General features: G+C 36.8%; 1 protein-coding gene across 10 annotated transcripts in view; it reads right to left on the reverse strand.

The window, feature by feature from the left end:
* LOC106088904 (uncharacterized) overlaps positions 1–26,223 on the reverse strand; it is a 778,231-nt gene that overhangs the window by 720,120 nt on the left and 31,888 nt on the right. For 8 of the 10 annotated variants that reach the window (XM_059366206.1, XM_059366207.1, XM_059366213.1 and 5 more), the window contains exon 3: positions 21,577–22,453. The exons of 1 other annotated variant lie outside the window; for it this stretch is intronic. The gene's annotated coding sequence lies outside the window, so the exon portion shown is untranslated. The remainder of the gene's footprint in view (positions 1–21,576; positions 22,454–26,223) is intronic. One more of the 10 variants, XM_059366205.1, reaches the window with a different exon arrangement.

The raw sequence follows: 26,223 nt of genomic DNA on the forward strand, positions 1-26,223 counted from the left end.
ACTACAGGGGGCAATTTTTATCCGATTTGGCTGAAATTTTACACGACGTGTTTCGTCATGACTTCCAAAACTGTGCCAAGTGTGGTTCAAATTGGTCCATAAGCTGATATAGCTGCCATATAAACCGATCTTGAATCTTGACTTCTTGAGCCACTAGAGGACGCAATTCTTATAACATAACGCATAACGTGATATAGCTGTCATATAAACCGATTTGGGGTCTTGACTTCGTGAGCCTTTAGAGGGCGGAAATCCTATCCGATTCCGCTAAAATTTTGAACGACGTGTTTCGTTACGACTTTCAACAACTGTGCAAAGTATGGTTCAAATTGGTCCATAACCTGATGTAGCTGCCATATAAACCGATCTGGAATCTTGACTTCATGAGCCTCTATAGGGCGCAATTATTATCCGATTTGGGTGAAATTTTGTACAACGGCTTCTCCCATGTGTGTCAAATATGGTTTGAATCGGTCTATAGCCTAATACAGCTCCCCTATAAAACGATCTCGCTATTTTACTTTTTGAGCCCCTTAAGGGCGAAATCCTTATTCGATTTGGCTGAAATTTTACACATCGTTTTTGGTCAACTTATAAACCTCCAAGATTCCTTTGGTATTACTTTTCGGTTTTCCGAATCAACTTCATGCATTATTTTGTCTCGCCGGCGCAGTATGTCTATGAATTATGTTTACGTTTCTCCCAAAGGGGAGTGAGTACAATCTTGGAAAAAATTATCTGAAAATAGCAAACACTGTCGGCTGAAGTTCTGCTATTACAGCAGTAGTACTGCAATTTCAGAGTAGCAGGCTTACTGTTGAATAGTCTGTTGCTTGCTGAAAATTACTCCTGCTTAATTATGTAGGGGATGTTTGAAGAAATAATGGAAAACATATGTAAATGTGTGACTCAGTGGATGTTTATAATCACCACTGAATGTATATTTTGCATAACCTATTTTCTTTAAATTTAGATACAAAATAACATGCCAGTCATATGCACATTAGTAGAGCAATAACAAAAACTGAGAGCAAGCTCAGCCTTATTTCGAAATGTATACCAATGGATAGATCAGGTAGCTTCTTCACAGTAGTATTCCACAAATTAAAATCAACTCTTCCAACAAAATGTGTAAGAAAAAATCTAAAAAGTTCCTATTGTAATCAAAACAAGTAACAGGCAACCATAAAAAGTAGCATACACATTTTTTTCAGCAGACTTGTGTTCTCAAAACAACATATTTTGTTAGTTGAAATAGCAGTAATAAGTGTTTGCTATACAGCAGCCCTGTGTTTGCTGAAACAGCAGTAATGTCTGCTTTCCCATTTCAGCAGACAAAGTCTGCTGTATTAGCAAACATTTTAACTGTTCTGAACAACAAGTTTGGCTACTAAAACCACATTAACTTAGGAGCTAATGATCAAATTGAAATAAAATTTTGCAGTTAAGTTTCTGCCGGTAAGTACTTCCCAAAATCTTAGTAGACTTGGAGTTTGTGGCGCAATTTATGGATTTTTCATGTGTTATAGCTTTATGTTGAAGAGTGACTTTCTCATTCAATCTGACATGTCCGTCTCTCCGTCAATGTTGTGTTGAAATTCAAAGCCCACATTTTTTGTCCGAATGTCATCAATTTATGTGTGATATGGTGCTATGTTAATATGAACATGAAACAACTTCAAAGTGGCAAAATTCGTAGGTACGCAAGATATAGAATGCAGATAGAACAAGGAGGAAAGCATTCATCGAAACTCCTATTGAGCCCGACATAAAAAAAGTTTATTTTTGTTTATTTCTCTTTCGAGACGAACTCAATGATCGGAGATTGCAAATGGAAAAAGAAAGCCAGAGATGGCAACACACATCAGTCCCTATGGGACGCGTTTCGTCTTTGGTTAGAAGACTTTTCAAACATATTAGGTTTGATGGCTTCAAGAGCCGTGCGTTGGTATGTTGTATTTCAAAAGTATTAATTGCGAAAACGCATCTATGATACCATTACCACATTAACCTGGCTCGACAACCCTGTCTATTAGCTGTTAACACGACCGACTTCACAAAGAACATCCCACAGTTGCAACACAAACAGAGCACAACACTAGGATAAAGTATAAAGTGAAGGACCCGGCACGGAATAGCTGTGAGCATCACACAGGCTGGAATTTTGTGGTCCGATCTGTGTGGTGTTCATCGCTGTAAAGAGAAGCTTAAATGGTAGCTACCGGGTGCGTCCACAGGTTTGGGATAGTCGAATGCTCCATACGGAGTAGCTGCAACGGCATTCGCAGACAATCAGCGCTATGGAGTGCAGAGTCTTAGTGAGAGGCCGGGCGGCACAAATACTAAGTACCGATGACAAGGCGTGGAGGTCACCGTAGCGCAGAGGTTGCCATATGCGCCTATGACGCTAAACGACTCAGTTCGAATCCTGGCGAGACTATCAGAAAAAAATTTTCAGCGGTGGTTTTCCTCTCCTAATGCTGGCAACATTTGTGTCATGTAAAACTTCTCTCCAAAGCGGTGTCGCACTGCGGCACGCCGTTCGGGCTCGGCTTATCATTGAGATGAAATATGAATCGGATTGTACTCATTGATATTTGAAAAGTTTACCCCTTTTCCTTAGTGGAATGTTCATGGGCAAATTTTGCAATTTTACCTATGACAAGCCGAGTTATTGGCGCCTTTCAATAACCACCCTGTTCCCTCATCGATCGGTCCTCTGGATCGGAACGAGCTTTCTCACCTAGAGGAGCTTGACCAGGATCGCCAACTGCAACAACAATAATATAAAGTGGCGGAAGTTTTCTATTGCATCTTCACAACTCCAGAATGCAGGTAAAAAGGCTGGTAAATATCTGGTAGCGATTCAAGTCCCAATGTTGGCCAATATCTGGTGGCAATACCTCAACATCTGTATTTAGAACCAATTACCATAACTTCGGAGAATTTATTTCTACGTTGAGTCAATGTGATAAACTAGATTCTATTACTCTTCAACAAAGTTATTTTCAAACTTTTTATACTTAATTATTAAGCTTTAACAAATTCTCTACTCTCTTTCTTTCTTTTTTCTTCTACTCTCAATACTTATAATATAAAATATTCGTCTGAGACCCGAAGATAGCGTTCTGTTAAGGATGTCCAACAATGGTGCCAAGCAGGGTCCAATATAAACCAATCTTCCGGTTTGATTTTTTAAGCCCTTACAAGCCACAATTTTCGCCCGATTTGACTGAAAATGCGCACGTAGTGTTTAATATATTAGACTTTTAAAAACTGTGCCAAGTACGGTCCAAATCGGTCTATTACCTGAAATAGCTCCCATATAAACCGATCTCCAGATTTGACTCCTTGAGTCCTTACAAGCCACAATTGTTGTCCAATGTGGCTGAAATTTTGCATGCGGTGTTCTATTACGACTTTCAACATCTGTATCAAATACGATCTAAATCAGTCTTTAATATGATATAGCTCCCATTTAAAACGGTCCTTGCTCGGTTTCTAGAAGCTTTAATTTTTGCTTGTTTGACAGAAGTTTGGTACGTACAATAATATTATGCTCTTCAACTAAATTTATTTTGTACACATTTTTAGCTGAATCCATAGTGATGGGTTCCCAAGATTCGGCCCGGCCGAACGTATTGTAGCACGCTTTTATTCGTTGTTTTATAACAACCGTTAAAACTTTTATTGCCAAGGCGGACAAAAGTGCGTAAACTCAAATAAATTATTGCGTAAAATCGTAATACCAAATGTTGATCTTTTAACCACTTTCTGCATTAAAACCTAACAACAAAAAACGCGTCTAAAATTACTCTAATTTATGCGGCATCTTGTTGGCTATCATTATCATTGTGAAAATGGTTTAGAGTGTACTAACTGGGACTGTATAATCCACAATTTTCATCCGATTTTTCGACCGTTTTCATAATATGAGAGCAAATTGTCATTGAAATCAGATAAGTTTTAGATATTGCTCCAATAATATACATTATCCGGCATTGTCGTATGTGATTGCAGTGGTTTCGTCGCAATCAAATGAAAAATACTCCTTTTATTGGTTCTAGACCACAAATCGGAAGATCAGTCGATAAGGCAGCTATATTCAATTATGGTCCGATCTGGGCCATATAAGGCACAAATGTCTTCCAAATTTCACTGAAATCGTGTAAAACATTGCCTATATTGGGCCTAAGACCTTCAGTTGGGAAATCGCTCAAATGACATCTAAATCCAAAAATGATCTGATCTGGAAATAAACATTTTCTTAAGAATTACAAATTTGCCATACTTTTAGTACAGACCTCGTATAGTTAAATTAACCACATCACAAAAGGATTTTAGCGTTTTCGAATGGACCTACCCGAAATCTTCTCCAACTTCATACGAAAAGTGTTTTAGTGAAACGCTGTGAAATTCGCTTTATTAACAGTCCCATTTGAAATATTCTGCGGCAGTACAGTTAGCAGAAGCACTTTACTCAATTGCCCATAGTTTGCTCTGGTGCTGCTGTTGTTATATCGTTTTTGAGGTCAGGGACATTTTCGGTCTGTTGACACGAATGAATAATGATTACTTAGAAAGACAACAACACCGGAGGCACACCCCCACTTCTTCCCAACCACAACTCAAACAAACGAAGCCAAACCAAAGGCCACAGGCATTCGTGCTACATTCCTAAAGTCAGTGTAGCACGAGGTTTAGGCTATCCCAAACATACCAACATACACAAATGAACGCTTAAACTAGGCAGTTCTCTTGGCAACGCAATATAAGAGGATGCTCATGACCATATATTTAACACCGTCCTACTGTTGTTGTTGTTGTTGGACATGATGTTTGTCAAAGCAGAAAAAGTTGTTGATGCTTTTAAGCAGCTTTAATTGCATCTGATTTGATGCCTCAGTTGCATTTTGCTAATTTGTTTATGATGAGACACTCTGACTCTCGTAATTGCATTTTCTTATCTCGAAAACTGTTTTTCTCTCTTTGGTCTTCTCTCTGCCCATGACATCCAACTAGGCTTGCCAGATGGTCAGAATTGGCCGGGACTCTACAGAAATATTCTTCAAACTGAAAGTACATTGAAAAAAATGATTGCCTTTTTTTAAAGGTTCGAGCTAAAGATTAGCAAACTTAATTTAAGGATGATCAATTTTCCAGCTTTTTAAGGAAAGATATGTTCCTTAAAATTAAGGATTTTAAAAGGTAGATTAAGAAATCCTTAACCTTGCGTCATGTTATTAAAGACAAAATTCTAAAATGAAAGTCCAAATATCCTTGAAAGTTAGGAACAAGACAACAGTGTATATTAGTTAAAGACGTAAAATAGCATTAGAAATAGGAACGTCTGTTACGTTTTTTAGGTTAAAAATTTAAATTTGGGCAATCAGCGATCAAAATTTGATGCGAATGGTCTTGTCTTTCAGTATATAAAAAATTAAGTTAGATAGCATCTTTATTTTAAGGATTTGGTTTTTGGCTCGTTTTCGATTCTAAAATCCTACGAGAAAGCTAACTTTTAAATGATTTTTTTGCTATACTATTCTTTGAATAGAAAGCATTAAACAAAGCCGGACAATATCCCGCAATGGAATCTCAATCAGCAAAAATCTTACATTTTCGGCCAACTTTTCTTTCATTGCATTAATATGATGGCGCATGTCATAGTTAATGCTATGAAATCCATTTTTGTGATACCAATTTGTAATATTTGAAACAGTAGAGTTAAGTTAATCTGTCCATCAATGTGCGCCTATCTGTCATCCGTCCGCCTGATGACACTACTGGATGCACAAATAATGCTATCCGATTACGATGTTTAGAATGATGATTTGTATTAGCCGCTCCTTCATCAGTGCCAAGAATGGAACACGTAGGTTCAACATTCAGTATGGTCCTCATATAGACCCGGTCCTCCCTTTCCCGATGTGACCCTTCATGGCACACATGCTCATGCTATCACATCCACAACCAGTTGGTCCATGGTGCCTTTAACCTGATGTTTCTAGCTCCCATTTCTGGCTTCTTTAGATCCATCATCCGATTTGGCTCAAAATTTTGCACATGATGCTATGCTACGATTTTCAACATCCAAAAACCCATCACCCATTTGACATCTTAAGTCCCAAGAATGCTCAATTTGATTAAACCATACACATCGGCTTACAACTGGATGTATCACCTATGATTAACCGTCTGATTCACGTGTATGTATTTTATTTTTTATTATTTTTTTTTTTAAACAGATTTTTGACCTTGTTTTTTTTTTTGGGAATCCCGACTAATTTCGATTTATTGAGTTTCCCGACTTTCTGCTTTGAGGACCTGGCAAGCCTACATCCAACGCATTCTCAAATACTATTTCTTAGAACATAACAAAATATTTTGTCATACAGCTCTACCATGGCAACAAACGAACGCACACTCTTCTGCAATGGCAAAGTGCTGCAACGACAAAAGCAGCAGTATTTCAAATAGACAGGCAGGCAAATTACTATTAAATGCCACAATAGCTCTATTACAACACGAACATACGGAAAATCTAACACACAGAAACATACACAGACTTTCAAATACACAAGGACATTGAGCTAGCTTTGGAAAAAGTTGAAAAACAAAATGAATTTTTAAACATAACATTTTTATTTTGCATCGCATTTCGTTGGACTTAGCAAGGCACCAAACTAGACTCACTTGAGAAGGACTTGTTTCAAAAATGAAACATGATTAAAACTATGGAAATGATATTTCAACTCAGGAGATAAACCATAAAAATTGAATTGAAAAAAAAATAAATAAAAGTTCCATAAATATCGAAAGGAAGCGCCTGCTAGAATTTCAAATTAGTACTCTTCTTTGGAGCACCATAGCACAGAGGTTAGAATGTTTGCTTATGTAGCTGAACTCCTGGGTTTGAATCCCGGCGAGAACATCAGAAAAATTTTCGGCGGTTATCCCCTGCTAATGCTGACGACATTTGTAATATACTATGGCATGCATAGAGGCCATGTAAAAGCTTCTGCCCGAAGAGGTGTCGGACTGCGGCACACCGTCCGAACTCTGTCCTGTTCCCTGTGTGTAGTGTAGGTGGGCTGGAATACAAAACGGGCTATATTGCTAAATATTTTGACGTAGTTTCTTTTTAAAAGGTGTTTTTTTATAAGTTTTTTCGGGTTGGCAGCACTTGTTTGATAAATTGTATAGTTGAAACATCAACTGCACCCTGTGCCACTACTGGGTATGTGATTAAATTTACAATTTGACTCAGAACTTCTTCTTGATTCGGCTAAGCCATGACCGTCTGTCCGGATATCCTTTCTGTACCTTTTATCCATATGTCGCTTGTTTGTCATGTTGTTCTTGTTGTAGCTCTATTTGTAATTGGAGGTAGCGATTCTCGTTAAGCTCCTATAGGTGAGTAAACTCGTTCCTCTGCTAAATTGTATCCAAACCGGTTCAGATTTGGATAAAAGCCTAAAAGTTTAACTTCGGCTGCTATCTTTATATGGGAACTATACCTAAAACCGAACCGAATTTGATGAAATTTAGCAGAAGTATTAAAACATTACATACCAAATCAGTTGAAAGTTGAAGTACATATGTATTGTACATCCTTAACAGTGTAAATCGCTCGAATTAAATATATGGGAGCTATATCTAAATCTGAACCAATCGTGATGATTGGGTAACAAATGCGATCTCCAACTTGAATACAAAAAAAACGACAGACGGAAAAAGAGTACAGATAGAATACGCGGACAGAAGAAGAAGAAAAAGAACAAAATAGAGAATATGAGTTTACCTATTTGCAAAAAAAAATGTTATTCCCTACACAATAGGATGAGGGGCATACTAATACATACATACTAATTTCGTCATTCCGTTTGAAACACCTCGAAATATTTGCCTAAGACTCCATAAAATATACATACGTTATGACGATCAAGTCATAACATTTTAAGTCGATCTAATCATATCCGTCCGTCCATCGAATGCACGCAAACTTACGAAGGACGGACTTCTTATTAATGCAGACCGGGATTGTAAATGAGCCAAATTGGTCCATGTTTTGATAAAGTTGCCATATGAACCTTTCTTGAGTCTTGACTTCTTGAGCTTCTAGACGACGCAATTCTTATCCGATTTAAATAAAATTTTGCACGTGTTTTTGTATGAATGCAAACAATTGTACCAAGTATGGTTTAAATCGGTTCATTACCTGATATAGCTGCCATAAAAGCCGATCTCCCATTTAGACTTCTTCAGCTTCTTTAGAGAGCAAATCTTATCCGATTTGTCTGAAGTTTTGCACATATTCTTTTGGTATGATTTCCAAAAATTGTGCCAAGTACGGTCTAGATCAGTTAGTTCATACCCTAATACAGCTGTCATATAAACCGAGCTCCAAATTTGACTTTCTGAGCCTCTGAAGGGCGTAATCATTACTCAATTTGCCTCAAATTTTGAAGGTGTTTGTTTTTCTATGACTTCTAACAGCTATAACAATTTCAGTTCATATCGGTTAATAACTTGATATAGCATATATTTAAATAGTCATTCAAAGAACTTGACAAATGCGATCCGCGGTGAAGGGTATATAAGTTAAGGCCCGGGCGAACTTAGCATGCTTTTACTTATTATAGCGTGGGACGGTCTAGTATATGCGTACATTATTTTTTTTTTTTTTTTGTTAGTCGAAATCTGAATAGCTGTTGAATAATTTATTTTTATTGTAGTTCTTCCGCATCTGCAAACAAAACTAGGAAAGAGGTTTTCGACACACAATATGTTCGAAAAATATAATCGATGAAGTGCGTGGGCAATCTTAAGCTTCACATGGTAGTCTTCCTCTGAAAATCCTTTCGAATTTGGTTTAGTTGGTTTCCCTTTATTTTCGAAACTCAAAGGATTCGGCGTGATTTTCTAAATCTTGTGTAACAATTTTTAGAGAAGGAGAATTCCATACAAACAAACAATATATGGAATTCTCCTTCTCTAAAAATTGTTACACAAGATTTAGAAAATCACGCCTAATCCTTTGAGTTTCGAAAATAAAGGGAAACCAACTAAACCAAATTCGAAAGGATTTTCAGAGGAAGACTACCATGTGAAGCCTAAGATTGCCCATGCATAGAATACTTTGACGGAAATATCGAAACGATTACGATTTGAGGAAGGAAATCAGCCCAAGGATTCCCGGGATGACAGAATAGAGAGATTCGCAATATTGGATGGGAGTTGCGCACTAGAGGTGTGCATGTGAGACGTGAGTGAGATCCAAATCTAATCACGCGATCGTGCGTGACCGCAATTGAATTAAAATTCTTAGTATGTGAGCGTCATTGAGTCAATTAAGCTCACGACACTAATCGCGATTCACGAGAAAATCACGACACACGAGATGCCCACGAAACGCTTAGAATCATGAGTCGTGCTTTTTCGTAAGTCGTGTCTTAGCATTCGTGAGTAAAATGTTTGTATCGAGAGATTGCGACATGACTTAAAAAAGCAGTGCGTGAGCGTGCGTAAGTATTAGTAAAAAATTACTCACGCGCACATCTCTATTGCGCACACTTTATAATAGGCAAGACGCCAGCCATTTAAGTCGCAAGGACCTGATAAAATATGCATATTAGGGTGATAACTTTTTGAGTTTTCTGGTCAAAAATTATTTTCTATTGCATGAATTGAAATAATTAAATAAATGCTCAGCGAATCTGCAGAACACAAAGAATTTTTCCGACTCTTAAAATAAATAGTTGAGGAAAACTTTCTTTGTTTACGAAAGTAGGAATCTTAAGTGCAAGTGAAAAGTCGACTTTTTGACTTTTTTCCATAATCAAAAAGAAATTTTTTTTGACTATCACAAAAAATAAACTTTTTACAGAAAAATAGGCCTTGTGACTCTTTTCATTATTAATATTCGATTTCTGATGTGCAAAGTCGATTAAAGCAACGGATTTGGTTAACTGTTATTGCAATTAATTTTTTTTCTAATTACGCTTGCAAATGCAAATTTGCCCATGAACATTCCATAAGCAACAGGGACAAACTCCTCTCATAGCAATGAGTGCTGTCCGATTAAAGTTTATTCTCAATGATAAGGGGCATCCTTTTTATAGCCGAGAAAATACCTCACAAATGTCGCCAGCATTAGGAGCGAATAACCACCGCTGAAAATTTTTAATGTTTTCCGTGGGATTCGAACCCAGGCGTTCAGCTTCAAAGGCGAACATGCTAACCTCTGCGCTACGGTGGTCTAATTACACTTGGCAACAGAAAATATCGTGGCATGTTTCAATATCCACCATAAAGTGCATTGAATTATTGAAATGAAGTATAAACAATTTTTATACCCACCACCATAGGACATTTAGACATTCCATTCATTTGGGCATTCCATTTGCAAAACATCGAAATATCAATTTCCGACCCTACAAAGTAGATATATGCACATATGTACGTTAAGTTCTAAGACGATTTCACGATGTCCTTGCGCCAGGGTGTCCGTCTGTTGTCTGCCTTCAAAAATTGAGGTATTGAGCTGAAATTTGCCACAAATCCATATTTCTTCCATACGCAGGTTAAGTTGAACCGGTCAAAGGCGCATTTATTATCCTAATTTACTGAAATTTCAAACGGTGATTTCTTCTAATTCCATTGCCATCCTTGCTGAACATGGTCCCGAACGCACCATATTTGGATATAGTTGCGATACAGATCTCCTTATATGGGGTCAGACATTACAAGCGCATTTGTTTCGATTTCGATCAAATTTGAAACAGTGAGTTGTATTGAATCTCTTTATATACGAACCGAATGTGGCTCAGATCGGGCCCTATTTATGTATAACTGTCATATATATCCATTTGCCAATTTATGGTCCTAAGCCCATAAAAATCGCATATTTGTTGCAAATCGGCACGTATTTGGACACAACTACGGATATAGTGGAGGCAACAGGATTATAATTTTGTCCATGGTGGTAGGTATGCAAAACTTGGCACGGCCAAACTTGCTACGTTTTTACTTTTACTTGTTTTAATTGTGATGACACGGATGGTGCAATTTTTAACTCAATTGCTACACATATTCGCCATGTATGCCCTAACTTGGTGCGCAACTTGATATAGCTTTTAATCGGAATGCAAAACAAATCTTGTGAGCTACTATTATCAGATTCACTTTTGACTCCAATACCTTTCATTTGAGTCCCATATTGTCGTGATTGATATATATATATATATCCATTTGGCGAGTTCTGGGGGGTGAAAACACTAGTTACCCCACCGGAACAATGGATACCAAATTTTTGTTTTTAGGTTAAATAAGAGTGCTGAAAATGCAAGCTTGCTTTGGCCACCAATCTCCGAAATCTGACGTTTTTGAAAATTGGGGTAATGAGGAGATTTTTTGGGGTTGGGATGGCCCCTCAGACATTTCGCCTTAAATATGGATATCAAATTCATGCTCTACTCCCAAATATCTTTAATTTGAGCCCCATATTGCCATTTTCGGTAAATATGTACGATATGTGGGTGTTTGGAACCCCAAACCTCAAATTAGATCTCTGATTCTCTGATACTCTGATTCTGATTCTGATACTCTCAACTCATTTGAGTACCTTATTGACATGATGGGTGAATTAACCTATTTGAGGAGATTTTAGGAGTTAAGGAAACTGCTATAACTTGGACACAAATTTTAATGTCATATTCGTAATCTACTCCTATTTACATTTCATTTGAGTTCCATATAGCCAGGTTCGTTGTTAGCCCCCCGCACAGAATCTGTTGCACCCAGAATTTTCGTTAGTACATATATTGTTAAATAAATAAGTTATTATTTTCGTCTATCTTAAATGTAAACAGTAGTGAAGAAAAATTCAGAAGCATATGGAATTTTTCTTTACTACCCAAAGAGGTGCCGCACTGCGGCACGCCTTTTGGATAACTATCACTTTTTGTGATAACTATCACTTATAAGTCCTTGAAATTTTGTTTTTATTTGAATATTTCTTTTGGGTTTGACCTTTAGAGGAATGCGTAAAAAAATCGTATAAATTTAGCTTTTAGAGAAATTCCATCAACGCTTTGTCTGCAAATCAAATTTTTATTTATAGAAAATTTAATAAAAATTTATTCCTTGCAAATTTTATTGAAATTTTGTCTTAAAAAATTTTATCAAAATTTTTTTAATTGACAAGAGTTCAAAAAAATTTTTGTCTTTTGAAAAATTTTGTTTAGGAAAAATATTTTCAAAATCTCCATTGAAAATTTGATCAAAATGTTTCCCAAGATATTTTTTTTTTCTCTTAAGAGAAAACTTTCTTGAAATTTGCCTTTTAGAAAATTTCATTGTTAATTTACTTTTAGAAAATTTCATTCAAAATTTCGGTTTCTCAGAAAATTTCACAATTTTTTTTTCATAAGCTTAACTCAACTTTCGACTTAATCTAAGATTTATTTATAAAATTTTAAAATTTTTGCCTTTTTACTTTTATGGAAAAATATTTGGCTTAAAAGTCTCAAAAGCTTTAACCAGTTTTTTGAAGAAAATCATTTTTCGAATAATTTGAAAACCAGTTTTAGGAACAAGATTTATGGATCACCAAACAAAATTTACAACTACTTTGACGCAGAGTGTCCATATCCGATTATTCAGTTAAAAGCTATACAGTTTGAAATTCAAAAAAAGTGTTTTGATTGATAAGTCTTTAAAAGAAAAAAACTCTTATACGTCTTCCCTTTTTCTTTGGTAAAGAGTAGTTGAATCAAACTTGAATAAGATTTGTCAACTTGAACTGGTGTTACATGTCCAGCAAAATAGGGAATTTCCAGATCCCCCATTTGTGTTTATGTTTTTTATACCCTCCACCATAAGATGGGGGGTATACTAATTTCGTCATTCTGATTGTAACTACTCGAAATATTCGTCTGAGACCCCATAAAGTATATATATTCTTGATCGTCGTGAAATTTTATGTCGATCTAGCCATGTCCGTCCGTCTGTCCGTCCGTCAGTCCGTCCGTCTGTCCGTCCGTCCGTCCGTCTGTCTGTCGAAAGCACGCTAACTTCCGAAGAAGTAAAGCTAGCCGCTTGAAATTTTGCACAAATACTTCTTATTAGTGTAGGTCGGTTGGTATTGTAAATGGGCCATATCGGTCCATGTTTTGATATAGCTGCCATATAAACCGATCTTGGGTCTTGACTTCTTGAGCCTCTAGAGGGCGCAATTCTTATCCGATTGGAATGAATTTCGGCACGAAGTGTTTTGTTATGATATCCAACAACTGTGCCAGGTATGGTTCAAATCGGTCCATAACCTAATATAGCTGCCATATAAACGGATCTTGGGTCTTGACCTCTTGAGCCTCTAGAGTGCGCAATTCTTGTCCGATTGGAATGAAATTTTGCATGACGTATTTTGTTATTATATCCAACAACTGTGCCAAATATGGTTCAAATCGCTTCATGACCTGATATAGCTGCCATATAAACCGATCTTGGGTCTTGACTTCTTAAGCCTCTAGAGTGCGCAATTCTTATCCGATTGGAATGAAATTTCGCACGACGTGTTTTGTCATGATATCCAACATCTGTGCCAAGAATGGTTCAAATCGTTCTATAACCTGATATAGCTGTCATATAAACCGATCTTGGGTCTTAACTTCTTGAGCCTCTAGAGGGCGCAATTCTTATCCGATTTGAATGAATTTTGGCACGATGTGTTTTGTTATGATATCCAACAACTGTGCCAAGTATGGTTAAAATCGGAACATAACCTGATATAGCTGTCATATAAACCGATCTGGGATCTTGACTTCTTGAGCCTCTAGAGGTCGCTATTATTATCCGATTTACCTGAAATTTTGTACGACGGATTCTCTCATGACCGTCAACATACGTGTTTATTATGGTCTGAATCGGTCTATAGCCCGATACAGATACCATATAAATCGTTCTCTCTATTTTACTTCTTGAGCCCCCAAAGGGCGCAATTCTTATTCGAATTGGATGACATTTTACACAGGTCTCCAACATATAATTTAATTGTGGTCCAAACCTGACCATATCTTGATATCGCTCTAATAGCAGAGCAAATCTTTTCTTATATCCTGTTTTGCCTAAGAAGAGATGCCGGGAAAAGAACTCGACAAATGCGATCCATGGTGGAGGGTATATAAGATTCGGCCCGGCCGAACTTAGCACGTTTTTACTTGTTTATTATCATTTCACACAGAATAGTAAATTTGATCATAAATACGCAGCTGCAGACCAAAGTAATAGTAGGCCTATCGCCATAAATGTATTTTTTATACCCACCACCGAAGGACGGGGGTATATTCATTTTGTCATTCCGTTTGCAATACATCGAAATATTCTTTTACGAACGTCAAAAATATAATAAATAAATTCTAGGTCATCGTAAAAACCTTAGACAAACTATCTATGTCCGTCAGTCTGTCTGAATAAATCACTGTTTTTCAAAATGAAGATGTTCGAAGATGGGCTATGTCTTGATACGTATGTATTTATCTTAATACATACCCTTTATAGACCGATCCCTCGATTGAGAATCTTAAGCCCATAAATGCCGCATTTATTACCCGATTTCATTACAATTTAACACAGTGAGACATATTAGATTCTTCGATCTCAGTGCTGCCCAAATCGGTCTATATCTTAATATAGTCTCCATATGTACCTAAAATTTAAAAGTAGACATTTTTAACAATCTGTGCCGTAACCTTAAAATTGCTGTGTTGTCTGTGCTAAACAAAAATCGCAATCGCAGTGATGTCATTGTTGTCAAAATGCAATCGACCTACGAAAGAAACATTTTTTTTTTTTTTGAAATTGTCACGAACTTCAGACAAAGACAATTAATTTTTCGTGACATAGGCCTTCGCAGTGATCAACCAATCAATGTCCATGAAAAATTAACACTGTGTCATTAAACGCGGTAAATGATCCATTCCACTTACACTACGTGAGGATTAGTGTAGGCCAAAGTCACCAATACCGATGCCCCAAATTAATCGAACTTTTTGATGATGAATTTGAATTTGAAAGTCTTGTCGATGACCATAAATGACATATAAATGTATTATTATATTAAACAATCTTTCAATAGCGCAACAGTTTACTTAAGTTTTTGCATTTGCATTCTGGTTTTTACTGGTTATTATTACTATTATTTAAAATTTATTTCATGCTATTCAGACTTAATTACTTAATGAAATTCCATAAAATATACTGTCTTGTTAATTTTATGGCTGCTAAATAACAATCATGTGAGCAGAGACAAGGATTTTTTTATGCTACCTGTACTGGCAAACATGAAAAAAGATTTTACTATATGCCACCTCAATGAACAAAGCCTGTGCAATACAATTAAAGAATTTCGACAACTTTTTGAATACTCTGCAATTGACAGCAGCGATACCATATAGAACTTAAACATATACAAAATATTTCGATTGGACGTACATAATCTAACCGATTGTGATGTTCAGGATTTGAGGGAGCACTCCTTCTCTGGCCATCGCTATGTGAGGTTTAGAATTCAGCACGGTCAACGTTGAATCCGATAAGCTACCTTATTACTAAGTTGAAAACCAACTGGACAAAATTCAGAAGACTACTCAGAATCTCTACATTGTAAACATACATAGCACTTTTATGCCAGTACTGCAATTTATAAGATACAAGTCTTGTTGTACTGGTATTGCAAATGAATAAATAAATGAAATTAACACGTAAGAGGAGGCGTACCCTTGGTCGGCAGGGGAAAAAACAAAAAAAAACACTTTTGGTTTTTTGAGACATTGAGACATCGCCTCCATTGGCGATGGGTATAAGATTTATTCGGATGGTGTGTGGTTTCAACTCGTATTCTCCTAGAGCTATTACCTGTTTTGCATAACTTTAAAACACAATTTTTAACAAGTCTGAGCTAATTTATACAAACTTAGAATTATGATGGTTTACTCCAAGCAAAACAAATAGGCTTGGTGAGGTAATGAAATAATCTATGATATCCTTATTTACTCACATCAGTGCATAGCCAAGGATATAGAGAATATTCAAAACTGGCGCGAGCCTTCCCTTTCATTCATCATAAACAGCAATGCAAATCCCATTGCAATCTAAAAATTTGTTAGTCCTTGCTAAGGAATCAGTCAATTGATCCTTTTAATTCCATTTAATTAAATCAAATTTCTGTTATTATCATCTAAGTCTGTCTATAAACAGACCTTGCCAACATACATATATTTATAAAGTCGTATAAAATCACTTTATTTCCTGCCATAAATAAATTGTGTATCCAGTTTTACGTTATCGATTTGCTTATAGAGCAATTACAAATCTGACTAACATAAATGTGGCGGAGGCAAACTAGCCTTCCTTTTTCAGGCGCCGTGTTGGTCTTGCTAAATTCCAACAATGCCAACCATAAAAAGCAGTCAGTCAGCCAGCCACCCAGCCAGTCAGCGAGCCAACCAACATAAGCGCGTACAAAGATTTACTTATGGCCATAATGGTGAGTCATGTTTAATTTATTAAAACAAAACATAAAATGGGCACAAAAAACACCAAGAACAACAACAAATGCTAAAAAAATACAAATCGAGCTCTGTTTTCGCAAAATTACCAACTTCCTTTCATGGCATTTGTTCCCTAACAAGCCTGCAAAGCCCCCTAATGAATACCGACCAACCACGCCAAATAAAAAAAAAACTCAGAAAACAAAAACTTTGCAGAACGTGCTCCTTAAAATAATTGTTCCGAGGCTTTGATAATGAACCAGAAACACCAAATATTTTTGTTTTTCTGGACAGAAAATTGAAATCTTGGCATTTTCTAAGTATATTGCCTTGTCTCGTCAAACTGTCACCGTAACTTGGGAATATTACCTCTCGAAATTGAAATTGGATTTGCACCATGAACAAAATTACGAACGTATGGCTGGCATTGGAAAAAAAGTTGGTGGGAAGTGACGTATAAGGAAAACCGAGAGCAATACAAAGCGCTTTTCGGACAGACAGGTATGGGAAATGGGTAAAAGTTTTTCTTCAAATTTCCAAAGGAATGTAGAAAAGTTAAGCTTTAAAGGCTAACGTAAAACCAAGTAATTTCGAGAGAGAGAGGTCTATATGGCAGCTATATCGAAATCTGGACCGATTTGGGCCAAATTGAAAGATGTCGAAGGGCCTAACACAACTCAGTGTCCCAAATTTCAGCAATATCGGATAATAAATGTGGCTTTAATGGGTCTTAGACCCTAAATCGTCCGATCGTTCTATATGGTGGCTATATCAAGATATAGTCCGATATAGCCCATCTTCGAACATAACCTGCTTATGGACAAAAAAAAAAGTTTCAGCTAAATATCTTTATCTTTAAAGACTGTAGCGTGATTTCAACAGACAAACGGACGGACATGGCTAGATCGTCTTAGATTTTTTCGCTGGTCAAGAATATATATACTTTATAGGGTCGGAAATGGATGTGTAGCAAACGGAATGACAAAATGAATATACCCCTGTACTTCGGTGGTGCGTATAAAAATGGTTTTATTACTTTTAGTATTCTTCAGTATTTTTTTTTTCCATCCGCTCAAACCAATTGTCGAAGCACTTTTTCCACTGCGAGTGAGAGTCCTCAAAAACATAGTAATTGAAAATTGTGGTGTACCGCTCAGAATTGACAGTCGTACGTTGCTCAACCGGAACTGTCGCCGCATGACCAGTTTTGCCGAAGACACAAGTGACCATTTGCTTCGAAGTGCTTCTTAGATTTAGCTCATCCCATGGTCGATTGTTGTTTTGTTTCAGGCTCATACGCATATACATACGATTCGCCTCCTATGATGATCATATAAACCTCTTTTGAAGGACCGTGATCGTATTTTTTCAACATATCTTTCCATCAGTCGACACGAGTTTTTTTGAACGACTGTCAATCGACTGTAAATCGTTTTTGCGGACAGGTGTTCATGCAATATCGAATGTATGCTTGTGGGACGAACGTCCAAAGTGGCTCCATCTCACAGTATGTCAAATGACAATTTTGAATTATAAGTTCACGCAAGGCATCAATGTTCTCTGGTACAATAGTCGTTTTTGTAAAACCTCCACGGAATTCGCCCTTAAAAGAGCGCCGGCCACACGATTGCTCAAAAATGTTTACCAGTTGATTTAATTTCTTGCCAAATAAATCTACAACACAAATGATGGTGGTGCGTCATAATGAGCTAGAAAATGACAAACTTCCCAATGGAAATGTAAGATTGCACCTGGTAATACATAGTGATGTCTAGGCCAGAAATATATATAGCAGCTCTCGTACTTTTTTTACGAATTTCGTGCTAGTACCTAAAATCCTCATCTACATCTTACTTTGGACGTCGCACAGTGGGATAGGTAAGATTGAAAAGAGGGTGCGGATATTAATCCGTCCTATGTCACTATGAGCTTACACCTTAGCCACCCATTGGCTTGTGGTGCGATCCAAACGCAAAAAGGTAATCTCCAAAAATCTTCGCTAGAAATTCGTTGCTACACTCATCGAAAAAAGTTTGCTGAAAGTAGCAAACACTGGCTGCTGAATATTTGTAATTAATTTTGCTGGTATTGTAGCAATAGTTCTGCTATTACAACAGTAGTACTGCAATTTCAGAGCAGCAGGCTTACTGGCGAAAAGTTTGTTGTTTGCTGAAAATGACTGCTGCTTAATTATGAAGGGGATGTTAGAAGAAAAAATAGAATACATATATCAATGTGTGTCACAGTGTACTGATTGTACAATTTCCATAGCCTCTTTTCTTTAAATCCAGATACAAAAGGCCATTCATGTGCACTTTAGTAGAGCAAGAACAAAAAATGCGAGCTAGCTCAGCCACATTTCGAAATGTATACCAATGAGCAATAAATGGATTAAGTAGCTTCTTTACAGTTATATTCCACAAATTAAAATCATCTCCATCAACAAAATTTCAAAAAATGCCTAAAGTAATCAAAACAAGTCACAGGTAACCATAAAAAGTTGCATGCATTTTTTTCCGCAGACTTGTGTATTCAAAACAGAAGATTTTGTTGGTTGAAGCAGCTAATACAGCAACCCTAGATTTGCTGAAACAGCAGGAATGCCTGCTTTCCCATTTTCAGCAGACAAACACTGCTGTTTTAGCAAACATTTTTGCTGTTTTGAATAACAAATGGGTGAGTGTACTAAAAAATTCCCTTATTGTACTCCATTAACGCCATTAAATCGGTTCTAGGCTGGTGTTTTGTACCCAACTAGGTGCCGTAGTCTGGTAGCCGCCAAAGCCATGCTCCAATATCTTACGATTTTCCCCACTTACCCTACACATACTAGCACTTGCCGCACCTATTCTGCACAAGTGCACTCGTAGTCCTATGTGTCCCGTTATGATATCGTAAGCTATACTGATCTCCTTCTTACATCCATTAAGCAAGAGCCTCGTATGCTAACGATACAGATCTCTTCATAGGATTTTCGTCGTCCTACCGATCGTCTCGCTGTTTCACAGTGTTACATGCACATTTGTCGCCCACTCCCTTAACTCGGAATGTGTCGCTCCGGAAGGCTTTAGATTAACCAAGGTTATTGACGGCAGTTCTACGGCTTTCACTGTCAAATTGCTGCGCTTTCATTCACCTTACTCCGCATTAACCCGGAATTCAAACAAAGCAGATTGTGCCAACCTCAGAGAAGGTGTTAAACTCTTTTACCATCCAAGACTGGTCGTGACCTTACATCCCTGATTGCCTGTTTACTCTCCGTAAAGATAACCAGTATCGATGTTCTGGCGTTAATACGGCATCACCTCACGTATTTCATGATCGCCCAGATCTCAGCTTGCTGGACCGTTTTGTCGTCGTGTAGTCGTAAACAGATGTCAGTCTCTGGTTTCTCAATGTAGACACTCAGGTCCACTCTGTCGTCTAGCTTTTATCCATCTGTGTAGCCTGAACTTCGCTCCTTCCTCTCCTTCCAGGTTTCCCACCGTCCCCTCGATTATACCGTAATGGTTGTGACATGGTACTATACTCTATCCATTCTTCAATCGCCTTAAGTCTCATACCCGGAGTGGCTGCCTCACATTTAATCTGTACGTGCAAGGATCGGTTATCTAGCACTGTTGTATTGTTTTAACGTTGCACGTCACTAATTATTAGGATAGAATTAAAAAAAGTAAAAAGTTGGGATAGGTAGTAAAAAATCTGACGTTTGAGAGCGGCTGGATATAACTCTTTCAAATTTGAGTGGTTACAGCTGAGGTGTTAACTAGGTCGAACATTTTTTCGAGCTGCCAAATCTTTATTTGTGATCCGACTTTAATTTTTTTTTGAAATGTTGGCTTCGTATTTTGCGATTTACTAAGACATTTGTGCAACATATGAAGATTTGGCAGCCCGAACAAAACTTCGAAATGATGAGGTGACCAAGTTAACGCCTGCCAAGAGACGCCCTGACCAGGGCCTTGAAACTTTGTACATGATCTCGTTAACATCTCGCCTCTAACCATTCAAAATTTAAAAGAGCTATATTTATTAGTTCTTAAACGGCAGACTTTATATTAATAATTGTTTTCGATTTTATCCCACTGTGCGTCGTCTCAGCTAGGGTTATCGTGTACCTATAGCCATAATATTTCGTATAATGAGAACAAAAGGAAAACCATTGGGGGTATGGGTTTCAAGCGAAAAGAAACTGAGAATACTGTTGAATCCTTTTTACAAAATAAAAAAAAAAAACTTTGGTCATCATAATCGATCGTATAAGCCCACGTTATCTGATTTGCATGAAATTTTGCATATTTTATTTCGCTCCACCTCCTAACATCGCGATCATGATGTTAGGAGGTAAAGGTAGTTAAACAGCCAGCCTCCTGTTCTTAAATTGCAAACTATTACAGGAGAACTACTGCTGTAATGGCAGCAAAATTAATTACTTAAACACAGAAAAGAGTGTTTGCTGTCATCAGTAAACTCATAGAAATTTGAGAGTGAGTTGGATATTGAAGGGCCTTCTAACAGACCACAATACCATACAGCATTGTGCTTTCATAGTAAAAAGTCTGCTGATAATAGCAAACACTGTCTGCTGACTGATAATTGTTAATTTTGCAACAATAATCAGTAATTCTCCTGTTATAACGCAATGTTTGTAATTTCCTAATAACAGAAAAAGTTTCAAAATCTTAATTTGTTAATGTTCTAGTCTTCAGTATTTTTGCAATTTCCATGAATTACATCTTCATAGGGGTCTTATCTATAATTGAACACAAAATTTGGAAAAAAAAACTGATCAATTTTCATCGGATCACTCTTTCGATTCTTCAATCCCAAAGTTAAATTTCTGTTTTAAAATATTAGAAAGGTGAGCATGACTGACTGTAACCAGAAGTAAGATATTAATGTCGGATCAAAATGTAGCCAAGTCAGTAGCATAAAGAAGAGAAGTTCTCACAACAAATTTAAAATTGATAACATATATTTGTGGCTTTTGATGGTGGGAAAGTATTCTCATTTTCGTACTTACCTCAATATTGTAACGATTGGAGATTGCAGATAAGTTAGTTAGATAGTTATTGTTGTTGTGTATATTTTAGAAAAGTTTTGTTGTTATTTTTTTTGTTTTGTGGTGATGATTTTGGTATAATTGTAATTTTACAACGATTGTTTTTTGTTTGTTTATATTTCGGGAAAAGTTTTAAAAATATTAAGGATATAATTTGAATAATTGTTAAGGGACAAAGGACATCAGGGAATTGCAGAGATGTATGCAATTAATATTTAAGCTGTGTCCTTTCTTGGCTATTTCGATTTTTCTTTTTCAAATACAGAGACAAACACTCTCACGCACACAAAAAAACAGAAGGCATTCACAAAGAAACACAAACACAACTAGGAGAAGTTGATAAGAATACAATACAGTGGTGTTTGATTGGTTATTGTAGCTGTAGTTGTTAGTTATGGAGTTGTTGTTGTTGGAGTTGTCAGTAGAAACAAATATTGACGAGAGTGGCAGGATAGGAAGGTGGCATTGCATACTAAGCAAGTAATGCAGTATGGTTGATAGGTTGGTTCTGGAATGTCTGTTTTTAGGGTAAGAATAGTAGTATAGATAGATGTGTTGTTCATATACAGATAGTTTTGGTGGCATACATACATGTACATATACATATGAATAAAGTATTTGTTCGTTAGCTTGCTTATTAGTTTCTCAAAAAATATAACAAGTCAATAACAACATTGAAAATGTCAACTCAATTTTATTTTGTATTTTGATGATACAGGTTATACTCAAATAGTTTTATGTTTATTTTTTTATTTTGTTTTTTTTTTTGTATTTTTGTTACATGGTATTTAGTTAATTGTTGATTCAAGTAATTGTTTTTGGAACGCAACGCTCTACTCTAAGAGAGAAACAGAAGAAGAATAGATGTATTTTGAATTTGAATGGCAAATTTCTTTGTGAAGTAATCGAAACTCTATTCATGGGGAAAAATTATTTGGTACGAACAAAGTGATGATAGAGATGATAATGTTGAAAAAAGGCTTTAATGCTTACATTCCATGATAAAAATTGTCTTTGATGAAATTCCAATCAAAACCTCAAATGATATATTGGACAACACACAAATCGCTAATTGGGAAACCTTTAAGGCTTTCGAACAATTGCTGTGTTATATTTTAGTGCTGGATAGACTCGCCGTGAAGGGCAAAAAAAAACCCAAATAAAGTTTTGAGTGCAAGTCTGTTTTTTTTTTGCAATTCACAATGGAGCATTTCTGCGGTTGGCCACACTTATTTGTGAAAAACATATCATGGCAATCCTGACGACAGATGTTCTACATAAGCCTGCACTGGTAATTTTTCCAGAACTTCGTTATCCTGGATAAATTTCATTGCTCTGTACTATATAGTTCTAAAATATAACATAGCTATTATGTGCTTGAGTTGCTATCAGGTCGTAAAGAAACCAACAGAGTTCTTGTTCAAATTATTAATTTGTCTGACAAATCACGCACGGTTCTGTGGGGCAACTTTCAGAACTTATTACTTGAAGCCACGTTGCAAATATTTCCCCCCATAGACATAATCATATTAAAGTGATACCATCATGTAAATTCAAAACCAGTGAACAGACGGCTATAAGTTTAGCTTGGCCGAACTTTGAATATCACCATCACCACCTTGGATAATATACTAAACAACTAAGGCCAAACTTTTCGACAAAACATGCGCCTTTTATGACCTCAAAAAGTTTTCATGGGAAAATGGTCCTTTTGCAGCCATATCAAATACAACCCGATATGAATCATATCGGGTAAGAATGTCGACGAGTCGGTGTATGGGTTGCAAAACCTTAATCATCAGATCGGCCTATAAAGTTGTTATATCCAAATATGGTCCGATGACCGCCATTCTCCGCACACAGGTCCAGGAGCCTAATACCATTCATTGTTTCAAATTTAAAATAATATATTCTTTTTTAAGACTTTGAATAGGAAGATTGGTCTTTATGGCAACAAATCATCCAGACCCAAACTTATTGTGACCTGCGGTGTATAAAATACCAAGTTAAGAACATGGTATTAGGTTAGTAGAAAAAACCCCAAAAGGGTTTAGGGTTTTCGGGCCAAAAATGTTTTAGAACCCCTTTAATATGGCTTAAAAGGCGCATGACTTCCCTATATTTTGGGATATATCTAAGATATATTAAAGATGGGTGCGAATTTTTGTTTGTAACTTAATAGTTATCCAAAAACACAAATAACTTATTTAAATTTGTGGTCATGGGCAACCCCTATTGGGCATTTAACCAAACGGTACAGTATGGCAATTAATTGATGTAATTATCGTTCCGTAACTGAAACTAGCCTTTTTTTAACATGGATGTACCGAAAGGTACATTTCGTCCCATTTCGCATGGTTTTGATTGTGGTATGGACCTACTAACACTAAACTTCTAAATTTCAACATCCGTTTCATTCACAAAATACCTTTCTATGAAGTTACATAATGAACCGATTGCTCTGCATATTTAATTAACCCTTCAATGTTTTTCATTGGTGGTGGGCATCCCATGCTTAAAATAACTAAGACGGTGGTAGTCGTCGACAACGGATAAGAACAGGCCTACATACCTAGAAACAATTGGAGTGGGTTAGTCAATGGATGGTCATCTGTATACTCTGATATCTTTGCGGAATTGCTTGGGCCTTGTCCAGCTTGTGACGATGCAGGCTGGTATCGGGGACGTTACTAACTAATTGCTTTCGGAGCTCAACGCTCAATTAAAATGTATGCAGGCACAGCACTGGATTTAGTCAAGAAGGAAGATATTCCTTCTCGACCACTGGCGAATACTTGTAAACAAAGGATTCCCTCAGATCCTGAATCCATACTTGGGAGACTGAAGGACTGTAATCTAAATCTTTCAACCATCGACTGGAAGATTGGTCTCGCAGAACTCAAAAAATCTTAAGGAGTTGTATTCTACGGCTTCAACAAGTTGAAGCTGAAGATGTATAGAAGCGTTGGGTAATCAAGAGACGACTCAGCAATTGTTGCTGAACACTTGTCGGAGCAGCCCAGACAATGTGTAATACACAGGAACATCGGGTATCGTGACAATTGTAATACAGTGTTCGTACCCGTCGTATGACCAAAAAAAAACTCATTTTACATCACAGCAGTAGCATTAAATTCAGTGCATCAGTGATGCAGAATAAGGCATTCTTTAGATCCGGCTGAGTATTAGCAGTAGGTGGACTTTTGAAATGCCGTCCACTAGATCACAACACCATATAGCATTATTGGTCTAATAACTGCAGTAAATACCCAGTGCATGACACGTATGGAAGAAGAACTGACGTTCTTGCCCTCTTCAAAATGTTGAATATGAAGTTTAGTTTCCTGTCCAGAAAAATTTCTAGATTAATTGCCCTTTCGGTAAATGGTTAAGTAACGTGTATCTCCTGTTAATAAGAAAAACTTCCGTCTTAGATGGATTTACAACACTTTCGGTAGTCCACATCGTTGTTCTGAAGTATTTCTCTAAGAGTGCCGGAAAACTTTCCCTTTGTCGCAATAGCTACGTCATATGTATACGCAACCACTTTTACACCAATATGTCAATGGAACGATGATGAGAGAAGCTGTGGTCAACCAGCATAGCAAATAGCCATATCTTTTCGTTGATATTCTCCAATACAAAAATATGCCATGGTACTAGATGTTCATTTTCATTATTAAAAATCGCCAGATTGCCACTTTTAATATATTCCAAAATCAGCTCACCCCTTTCGTTGATAACCGAACTTCCCCATATCTGAATATCTGGTGATGTACATTAGCATCACTTCTCACAATGAGGCTCTTTTTCCAGCAGAAGCGTCTTCAACTAGCAACTTAAAGTTTGAAGACGGCATCTTTGAATCGTGTGCCATATATTGGGAAACCAATGAGACCTATTAATTTCAAGACTGGCTTATACTGAATATTCAGTTCTTAGAGACGGAAGATGAAAAACATTTAGACTACTCTGCAAGAAACTAGGTTTTGTGTCTCACATTCCATATATTCTTGAGAAGTTTAGATCACGAATTTTTAGTTCTGGATAAGAACAATGTCAAATCCTCTTACCTTCAGCAGGACCAAGCCTTCTTTAGCAGAGTGTATTTTAAATGTCATATGACAAACCTCAAATCAGTTTTCACTTGCCCAGTGATGACCATAGGTTAAATTTAGATTAAACTTAAAAAAAAAAAGGTAATTAAGCATTAGGCGCATTGAACTCGAAAATGTGTTTATTTGAGGTTTGCAAATGCAAATTTGCCCATGAACAGAAGGAACGGGCCAAACTTTTCAGTCCCTTCTAATGCCGGCGATATTTGTGAGGCAGTGTATCATTTGGTATGGCAGCCATGTAAAAACTTCTCCACAAAGAGGTGTCACACTGCGACACGCCGTTCGAACTCGGCGTTAAAAAGGGGCTTAAACTTGATACCGATAGGGGATATGCCCACCATTTGAGGTTTATTCTCGATTATTTCATCTTTTGTATCATTAAATTGCTATGATATTGTGAAGCATGCATTCAACACCTAATTGAACAGATTCTAGTAACTTTAATGTAACATTAAACCAAAACAGTCTTAAATATTCATCGATGTTAATG

Source organism: Stomoxys calcitrans, chromosome 4 (genome assembly GCF_963082655.1).
Source record: "Stomoxys calcitrans chromosome 4, idStoCalc2.1, whole genome shotgun sequence".
Classification (NCBI taxonomy): domain Eukaryota; kingdom Metazoa; phylum Arthropoda; class Insecta; order Diptera; family Muscidae; genus Stomoxys; species Stomoxys calcitrans.